The sequence below is a fragment of the Rutidosis leptorrhynchoides genome, chromosome 8 (assembly GCF_046630445.1).
Source record: "Rutidosis leptorrhynchoides isolate AG116_Rl617_1_P2 chromosome 8, CSIRO_AGI_Rlap_v1, whole genome shotgun sequence".
Classification (NCBI taxonomy): Eukaryota; Viridiplantae; Streptophyta; class Magnoliopsida; order Asterales; family Asteraceae; genus Rutidosis; species Rutidosis leptorrhynchoides.
This window is the reverse complement of record NC_092340.1, coordinates 121,683,729-121,694,538: the sequence shown is the minus strand read 5'-3', so window position 1 is coordinate 121,694,538 and position 10,810 is coordinate 121,683,729. Positions and strand designations below refer to the sequence as shown.

Below are 10,810 nucleotides of genomic sequence, written 5' to 3'. Positions count from 1 at the left end.
TATTTATTTTTAATATTTTACATTAGATTTTAACTGCGACTAAAGTTTTAAAAATCGACAAACCGGTCATTAAACGGTAAAAACCCCCCTTTATAATAATAATATTACTTATATATATATTTGTATTTTTATAAAATTAAAACTAATATAGCGTTAAGCTTTATTTAAAAGATTTCCCTGTGGAACGAACCGGACTTACTAAAAACTACACTACTGTACGATTAGGTACACTGCCTATAAGTGTTGTAGCAAGGTTTAAGTATATCCATTCTATAAATAAATAAATATTTTGTGTAAAATTGTATCGTATTTAATAGTTTTTCCTAGTAAAATATAAGCTATTTCATATACACCTTGCATAACATCAATAATATTTTTGGCTTCAAATACTATGAAAAAACTACTTAAAATAGGAACACATACCTACATGAATGAAATAAATTACTCCCTATCAATTACCCATTCAGCTGAGCCTTCACCCCACCAAATGGAAACAATTGTAAGTAAGGCAACCACTTGATAAAACATACAATCTGACCCAGCTATATACATCAGATCAAATCACATAATGGCAGCCAAATGAAAAACATTATATATCCATGAGACCATGACCATTATTTGACCATTATCCTTACTTTCACCTATTTGTGGACATATAACAACTATATATAAAGAAACCTTACCAGATTGTGAAAACAACACTCTGTTTGATAATGGGTGTTTGTTCGGTAATAAGCCTTTCATATCTTTAACAGTGCCATCTCTTCAGGTGTTTTAATATCACCGATAGTTGCAACGAATAGTTAGGATGTAAAACTTGCATCGGGTAATGATTGATCATTTTAACAGCCTTCTCAGCTTCTTCAACAACACTCATTGTTACCGACCCGAAACCCCTACTTTGATTGGTATCTCTGTTGTAAATAACCTAATTCAACAAAGAAACACCTTATAAGCAATTCACCTTCATATATTAGACTGCTTCATATTTTCACCTATATTTCAATTGTATAAAGTTTATACCATTGAATATAAACAAACTTATATCATCAATTCCTCATACAATTAAAATAATAAAGTGCACACAGAAACACACTTTTATTTTTTACCAATTGTATATGAATTTTATGCATTTATAGTAGTTAGGGTGATTAAATTTACCTTCTTTAGAAACGGGTCACCAGAATTAATTTTTTATGTAATCTTTTAAGAATCTGAAACTCGAGAATCGTAAGTAGGAGTTACCTATGTGAATTTTTACCGAACAAACTCATTACTTAACATTGTGAAGATAAAACGCCCAAAATACTTGAACCAACAAACATCAACAACAATTAATTAGGACAACTCTAAATCTAAGAGCCCGTGTATTGCACGACAACTCCAAATGTAAACATCAAAATCGTTATAATTGATAGCAAATTACGATTTGATAAATAAAATCCCGAAAACCACTATTATTGATTTTGTTAGTGTTGCAACCAAGTTTTTAAAAAAAGATATTATTTTAACAACTATGAATCAATGTAGTGGTTATTGTACATTCAATTGTTCATATATTATGTCAATAAGTTTACTGTATTTTCAGCATGACATTTATAATGAAGAGGCATACTTCAACACAAAGCATATGATCACAGTCACCTATGCAACTGTGTAGTATGCAACAACATATCGAATGAAACACTACGCAATCAAGCATTCAAGGAATGACAACTTCTTAAGGTAAGCTCATCTACTTCTGTTAATCGTTAAAAAGCTAATCAAGAAAATTTAAAAATATTTATAGAAATTCCAAATGTTTTTATAGCTTATAATCACGTTCTAAAACGTTACTCAAATTTTCTTATAAAAATGATGTTGAAGAATCAGCAAAGTTAGATTCAGTGGTATGTAATGTCATTGATGGGTCAAAATAAGGTAGTAACTAAAATTGAAGTGCATATTGAAAGTTATATGTGTAATTTTGTTCCATACTCAGATGACCCGCCCAATTTACCCATCCTTATAATAATTCAAACAATGTAATTTTTGTAAAAGAAAAGCAAAAAGGACCTTTTTTCGGAACTTCACTTAGCGGTTTGAGACTGAAAACAACCATAGAATGAAAACCGCCATCCGACTTAAAGTGCCTAAAACAACTACTCTTAAAAATTAAAGTTATATTTGTACTATATATGTAATTCGAACGATTTTCATTAACGACTATCAAAGAAATATTTTACATAGTAATAAAGGCATTATCATTGAATAAACATACCACTAACACTTGAGGGCAAACCACTCTGAAAGTCGACCACTGAAAACATTCAAATGGCAGAAGCACTTAATCAATGATTACTATAATATGTTAACCAATTTTGTTGTAAAATACATAAAATCAACTATACAAAATTGCAGCCATCTTAGATCGGTGAAAGGGTCCTTTTGATAGGCGTAAGCTGTGAATTAGAAGTACATCAATTTTTATAACCAAAAGGAAAAAGGCAAAACAAACTTGAAGTAACACATATATCACACATTAGAATGTAATGAATGGATCTCAATATCAAATGGGAAGATAACTTACAGCCCCAACAGCATTATGTCTGACTTCAGTGTTTCCCGTGTCATCTTCAGTGGGAAGACCAACAGCAGTACCATGAGCCCTCAACAATCATCAGTTGTCAGGGGCACCCTATGATAAAATACATACATTAAAGGTTATTCAATTCGGGTGATAACTAACATGATAAAAAAAAATGGTCTGCAATCATTTCATTTAGCCAATGTAAAAAACCTTCTGATATGTAAGGATATACTAATCAACATACAATTAAATACATATGTCCTTACACAATTCAATATAGAATATACAGTTCAAAGATCGTTAACATATGATCCCAAAGGATAAGCGTATGGTAGCAGCTCCACATTATAATCAACAACTTTATTTAATAAATGAGTTACTTGCATATTCAAGCTACAAAAGGACAGAAAAGTTTGACACGGCACAAAACCGACCCATTTGGTATTAAACATAAAATTTCTAATGTTGATCGAAACCCAATTTTCCACATACGCTTGTAATGTTGAAATGAAAAGCAACTATAAGCGAATTAATTAAACTATCAGACTACATAATCAACATAAACCTCATAATCCGAGTCTTAGTTTTTGTAGATCCACATAATGTAAATTCAGATGTATTAAACACGAAATTTGTGAATGAATCTCATCTGTAAAACGGCCATAACCATATCTAATTTTAAATAATGTTTTTTCAAATCCATAAAACTTACAATAACAGCTCAGTCAACTAATTCAATAGATCATAACCATCGGTAATTCCCAGTACCTACTTATCGAATAAGTAGTGATGAGAAATAAAAAAATAAAAAATAAAAATAAAAAACTAATTGTTACGAGATGAACTAAAGCCAAAGTGCAACCTAAATATGAAAGTAACAACCTAATTCAAATACCTTATGAGACCAATTTCAGACAAACATCGGTTGCAGCATAAAGTTCCTAGAAGAAATTTTGCAAACGAACTCATAAACTGAGTAAAACACTAACATCAAAATCGAAAATAAAAGCTTACAAATAAATGAACTGTAAGTTTCCCAAGTGAAGATGAAATCAACACAAAACCATCGATGAGTTACTCTCCTCCAATCGTCGATTAAATATCTTAGGTGCTTCACGAAACTTGATGTTGATTAAATAAAAAATATTACTCCGTAATAATCAACAATTGCAAGTAACAATCTTAATTCTTATCTAGATATCATCAACTACCAACACACTTAAGCCAATTGTCACCAGAACAATGATTGCTATTAGAAATGAGTTAGTGATTAATTAAGGCTAAATAAGGAACAATTAACTAGTAATGACTTGTAATCCTAAAACATACTTAGATACATTTAGGATGGTCACCAAGTCCCAACTAGAGATTGCTCTTCCCTTTTGCATGTGTTGGACATTAATGTGTGTTTACACATTAATCATGTAATGTGTTATATTGCACATTAAACTTATTAAGTGCTTGAATTATAAGTTGTGCAAGTATCTATATGATTGATCTTAGAATAACTATATCTTGTTATGTGAGTACTACTTGCCAATATGCTTAATACTCATAAACTTGTCAACTTGATTAATATGTTTGCTATGTGCTCATTAGTTAGGATTCAAGTAACTAACCTACTCCAATATTGTGTAAAATGGTTCACAATGAAAGTATAGTGTGACACCTCTGATTTTTATTTTTTTTTTATAAATACGTGGCGGAAGCATTAACGTTAATTAAACCATTAAAATAATATAAACATATCATGATTACATAACCAAAACAGTTGACAGCTAGCATTTAACTAATACATATGGTGTCACGTGACGTTTCAACAAAAGTTTAGTTTTATAGGAAAAGACACATCAGAGTTGGCTCCTGTCAAACATAACATCAGCATGCCCCGTCTTCTCCCCAAAAGAATCATCTCTACAAAAGCTAATAACCTGCAGGGAGGAGATGGAGGGGAATTAGCACGAAGCTAAGTGAGTACGACTAACCACAGGCAATAGTATACAGAACTGTTATACTAATCATGTCACAAAGAGCTAACACACAAACATCACCCAAGTGCCGTCTACAGAGACTCTGGCGGCTCGGCCAAACCATTAACCACCAGTTGATCGGGCTGGGGCTTACCAGAAGTTCCTCCACCACCGTATGTATATACATAATCCACACGCGACGGACGCGTCATTCACATATATATACACCACGGCTGTCTAGGCTACCACAGAGGAACCCAACCCGCAGGTTGATCTCTCCTACCGAGGCTACCACACAGTAGGGACGCACTGGGCTCCAGCAGACAAGCATCAACCAACATGCAGTCATCACAATAAACTAACTAACTGTATCAATAAGTACAACTAACTAGCATGGCAGTCATAATATAACATGCTACTCTATACTAAATTCCACAGTCAGTCCCACTCACCGATTACCAGCAAATGAGAAGGTGTTCAGCTATCTAATCACTGAACCTTCTCTGTCTCCTTTTCTCCTGAGAAATACATATACACGAGTCAGTTTATGTCCATAAACACCAAATAACACAAATATAGAAATTTTGTCAGAAAATCTGTCCGCTAAAATTTTTCTCCTTTTTGAAATTTACATCAAAATCTCAAAATACAAACGGACAGCATAACGGCTAGAAATCAACACTTAGTAAAAATTTCACTGTCTAAGACCATCGGTCGATCGTCAGAGACTATCGGCCGATCGTCACTACTCCATCGGCAGGTGGACTACACCATCGGTCGATCGTTAAATTTTCAACCGTTCGTCGAAGGACTTCCACCATCGGTCGATCGTCTAGTCCGTCGACCGATCGTCTCACTCCATCGGTCGATGGTCAGAGACCATCGGCCGAGGGTAGTTCATCTGCAGTAGCAGCTACCAAAGTGACGGGTTTCAACCAAATTCATCCAATTCTTGCTCTAGAGCTCGATGTTTACCTCAAAACTGACCAAATCTAAGACACTATACATCAAGAAACATAAACCCACAAGATTTGGACTCAAACAACATCAAATTCAACTCTTTTGACCCAAATTACCCACTTTGTAAAAACTATCACAAAAACCCAATTTTCTTGAAGATTAAAGCATGAAAAGCTATGAATCTTACCTTGTTAGAATCAGTAAATCACAAGGAACACGAAAATGTAAACGATTCGAGCTCTAGATCAAAGATTAGAATTAGGGTTTGATTGTAGGTGAAAGGGAGGGTACGGGAGTGTTTGGGATTTTTCTAGAAATGGGAAGAAGAACACAGCCCACTAGTCACTTAATTGGGTTTAATTCCCACACTGTGTGACACACGGGTATTTATCAGTTATCTGATATCTCTCGTACATCATTTGGCAACCCAAACGAAGTCCAAATTAGATAAACAAACCTGTTCTGTGACCCTTGTCACAAACTGGTCCTAACCACATCATTATTTAATAATAAATATTAAATAAAAATAAAAGCACATAGTAACTCAATACTAACTTAAGGGTACTTTAGTAATCTTACATCTAGACCCGATTGAGGATGTTACATATAGTCAATTGTCTATTTGATCTAGTCTAAGTAACTAAGGGTGATTGCTTATGACTTAACTTTGATGTCTCTACATGCTTCATGATTATCTTATAGAGACATTGTTCAATTAATCTCTAACTAAACTTAAAAAAGATCATGACTTGTGATTAATTGAAACTAGGAAGTTAATGACATAGTGACTAGTCTTTAGAATTGAACCAAAGACATTAATGTGACTAACTAAGTCTTGACCAAACTAAAATTTCCCTAAATATCAATCAAGACACTTCTCCAAGAATGTTGGGTTTACCACTTTTGGAATGATTAGTCACTTTCATGCATTAAGACCAAATCTCACACACTTAATGCATATAGTACTTGTATAGGATGTTTGGTTTCTTTTGCAGGTGCTAGAAGGAGTAAAGGTGACAAAATGTGGTGTACAAATTTGAGTCAAACGGCTATACAACGGATACCTAATTTGGACTGGAGCACGCACGGTCGTACCACGGTCGACCGTGCAGGCAACAGTGTGTCAACGGCTATTTTTTGAATCTAACTATAAAAGGCAAACATTTAAGAGCATTTGAAGATGACCGTCTTGCATATTTCAAAGGCTTATCTCCAGGATCACAAGTGCATCAATTACTACTCAAATGTGATCAAGCAAGAGAAGATTCTATGATCTTATAGATATAGAATTGGGTTGTTGTAAACTTACTAATCAAAATCATTTATCTTGTGAGTTTACTTAATGTAATGTATGTCCTAGTATTGTGTTAGGATCATCATTGCAAAGTGTATAAGTCTTGTAACTTCAATTAGTAGAAGCATAGGCTAGCTTAGTGATCTACTTCCTTAAAGGGACCTATGAATTTGATTAATCTTATTTGGAGATTAATACTTGTCCAAAGTGAAGACAAGTTGATCTAGGTTGGAGTTGATCTTTCAAAGGGAAAGAAAGATTAGGTTTGTTGTCTACCAAAGAAGTTGAAGACTTGTAAATCGGATCTCCACCGGGTTTGGAGAAAAGTGCTTAGTGAAGCAACAAATCCCGATTAGTGTAATCGGGGAGTGGATTAAGGTGGATTAGTTAATATCCACCCGAACCACTATAAATCCTTATGTCTATGTTCTTTACATTACTTCATTTATCATTTTGAACATATACACTATACACATCAAGTTTGAGTTGAGTTGGTTGATCAAAGTTAAATCGAATTTGGTGATCAATCGAAAAAATGTTAAAAACGTATTAAGTAACTATTCAACCCCCCCCCCCCTCCCTCTAGTTACTTACACCATCATTTGAGTCTACTACATTTTATTCTTCATCTATTCGTTCTTGTTCATCATCAACAACTGTTGAATGGTTATGAGATGTTGATGGACCACCTTCCAAAGTTTGAATAAGATCCATAAAATCTGAACTTTGTGTGGTTGGAAAAACTTCCTCAAACTGAATTTCAATTTGAGCCTCGTAACTTGGATCATTCTGAGATAAAAAAATATATTGCTTCCAACGTGTTATCGTCAGTAAGTTCATTTTTCCATTCATGTCCATTAAAAAGAAACCACAAGATCATTTTCAACATGTGTGATCTTTGATTCGCCCCTACATAATTATACGCCGTTTGATTTAACTGCATACAGTTAACCTTGGTGTTCAACACAAAACTCCTTCTAATTGTTGTGGTATCACCAGTAAATCAACCATTTTGAAATGAAATTTGACCTCCCCATAGAAAATGAACCATAATGGACGAATTATAGACATTTTTGTAATTATTGATGTATGAAACTGATTTTGATTTGTTTGAATTGTGTTCTTGGTGATTTTGGTGTTTGAAACTGACTTTAATATGTTTGAATTGTGTTCTTGGCGGTGATGTTTGTGTTGAGTATCAGATAATTGTGATATAAATAAATGTAAAAAGATGATAAATCAGATTTTGACATGATACTGTAGGTGAAGCAGACTGCAAAACCGAAGTTTGAAACTTCGATTTTACTGTTTACCTGCAAAACTGAAGTTTCAAACTCCGGTTTAGGGTTTTCTTGACAATGTAAAGCAAAACCGAAGTTTGAAACTTCAGTTTGGCAAACCGAAGTTTCAACCTTCGATTTTACCATTTACGTAAAAAAAAAATCTATTTTTGCAAGTTTTCTGATTAAAATTACTATTTAAAAAAAATAATCTTTGAATGATATATTAAAGTTGACATTTCTTATATAAGTAAAGTGGTCATGTAGACAAAAAAAAAAAAAAAAAACTGTTTGTTATATATCAGTCAGCCAATAATCCATTATTCCAACTTCACATATACTGTATTAATTATTATGCCTTACCTCCTCTCTTTAACCCATTTTGACACTCATTCAACCAACAATTCATTTTGCACCTTCACATATAGAATCATTCAAATTAAAAAACTTACTTAAATAATTTAGAGTGAACAAAAAAGGAAGGTGTAAACACAAACACATATTAACAAAGAATATATAGGTTAGTTGTAAAAAATCAATCACAAGTCTATAGAAAAACAGATAACTTAGCTAATAAAACTGAAAAAAAGATGATAAAATTATGAATCGAGCTATATAGAGAAACCATGACCAGCTTTATCTAACTTGCACATACAAAAAAAATATGTGTTTAAGTTTGTGTTATCCATTTACCCTAATCAGTAATTAGTTTCACAATTGATCCATTGAAATGAAAATGGGTCAAAATAACCACCCACAAAACAATTAGTTACACATAAAAGATCAGTTTTGCGTTAGTATGTTATGCCCAACATATCACCTTCTTGAACATAGTAAGTGAGGGTAATTGCTTGTCCTTAACAACAGTTATGAGAAGAAAAAAACAACTGATAGAATACATATTGAAAAATATTTACCTATTGAAAATTTTGGTGTTCAAAATTTAGTGTCTTATTTTGTTCCGTATTAGCAACTGATAGAATACATATTGAAAAATATTTACCTCATCGTGCATGTATGTTCATTTGCGTCTAACCAAGCTGCCAAAAAAGTTCATTATGTCTTTGCATATCTTCATAATTTGACAAAAGATATACATGATTCATTACAAATTACAAAACAGTAACAATCCTAAAGGAAGGGACCACTTATATAACACAATTAGGAAAACCATCTCCATGGTGAAGTCTTTAGTCAAAGGCCAAAAGGTTGACCTTTAAAAGTACTCCTACTGAAATTGATTAATTACCTCATCTTCATTCCCGTCTCCTTAGATTGGTCAAATGTCACTGTATACACAAAAAGACTACACCGCACGCTCAATCTAATGACAAAGAGCACCAAGACCATATAAATTAAACTCATATACTGCTGCACCTATCAGTCCTTTCTAGATTAAAACCACTATAGAACAAAGGTTAAATCTGCCCATTTGGTGCCACCACATTACTACACACAGACCTTGATCATTCACACACAAACCAGTTAACTTTCTTACATTTTATGAAAGGCAAGCATGCGCAAGAAATGTTGTTTTATGCAGTAGAACACACATTTTTTACAGCAAAAAACTTAATTAACAAATGCTAACATGCTAAAAACAACTGAATTCCCCCAAAAAACAGAATATATAAGCCTAAAAACTAAAGAACACATACCAATGCCACAACAAATGGATAGATTTTTTTCAAGTATCAGTTTATGCTTCAAAATCTAAAATTTAAATTGTATCTTTAAAAGAAAATAAAAAATGAACATGAGTTTAACAAATTGTGCTATATTAGAATCTTAGTATAATTTTGCTTCACATAAAAACGCTTAATAATTTCACCTAATTGTAAGCACGAAGCAAATATGCAAAGACCCAATGATAAGATACTGTATCACGCGACCGAGAATTGATTTTGTTACTCACTCATCTCAATTCTGGTTTTTTTAACGCTCCGAAAAAAGCACCTCGAAAACGCGTCTCGAAATCGCGAGTTGAAAACGTGCCTCCAGGACGCTGGTCGAAAACTCTGGTAAAATAGCGTGCGTCGTAAATGCGCGTTAAAAACACTCCTAAAAAAAGCGCGTCGAAAACGCATGTCGAAAACACATGTAGGAATCGCGCGTCAAAAACGTGCGTCGAAATCGCGAGTTGTAAATGTTGTTCGATAAAGGACTTGACATGTTATGCGAAGTTTACAGTTAATTGAGAAAATTAACAAAAGTTAACGACACCTCTCTCTTTTATTAACTTATGAAAAAAAAGACTCATTTTTTTTATATCCGAGTGAAATAGATTATCTAGAATAGGAAAACAGGGAAAATAATTCATCATTTTTATGTAATTTGCCCTAGTTTTAAAGGACATGCAAAATCTTCCAATTTAATTATAGTCATATTCCAATATTTTTTTGGTGACTCGTAAAATCGCAGTTATTAAATTAGTACTTCATTCGTAATATGTCCATTATTATATTTAGAGATATTTCAAATTAATTGTTTAATTTCATAAATAAAAAAATAATGTAATAAAAATTTTTTGTGCCCATACTTTATTAATGTAGAATAAAACTATAAGTGAAAAGTAAGAAGACAGACTGAAAAGTTAATAAAAAATACATGTGAACATATCATTTTTTTTTTTAACGTATTTTTTGTTTTGAGAGAACAAATTTGAAATGGAGGAGAGTATAAAACAAAAAATACGTAGAAGTAGAAAAAAAAAAAAAAAAAAGGTTTTAGACAAGTC

General features: G+C 32.7%; 1 long non-coding RNA gene across 1 annotated transcript; it reads right to left on the bottom strand.

Annotated features, from left to right (window-relative positions):
• Positions 1-379: 379 nt before the first annotated feature.
• On the bottom strand, positions 380-3,765 carry LOC139862917 (uncharacterized). The gene is made up of 3 exons (XR_011764321.1): positions 3,584-3,765; positions 2,570-2,677; positions 380-995 (listed from the first exon to the last, which is right to left on the bottom strand). It is a non-coding gene; the product is annotated as an uncharacterized lncRNA (long non-coding RNA).
• Between the last annotated feature and the right edge of the window lie 7,045 nt (positions 3,766-10,810).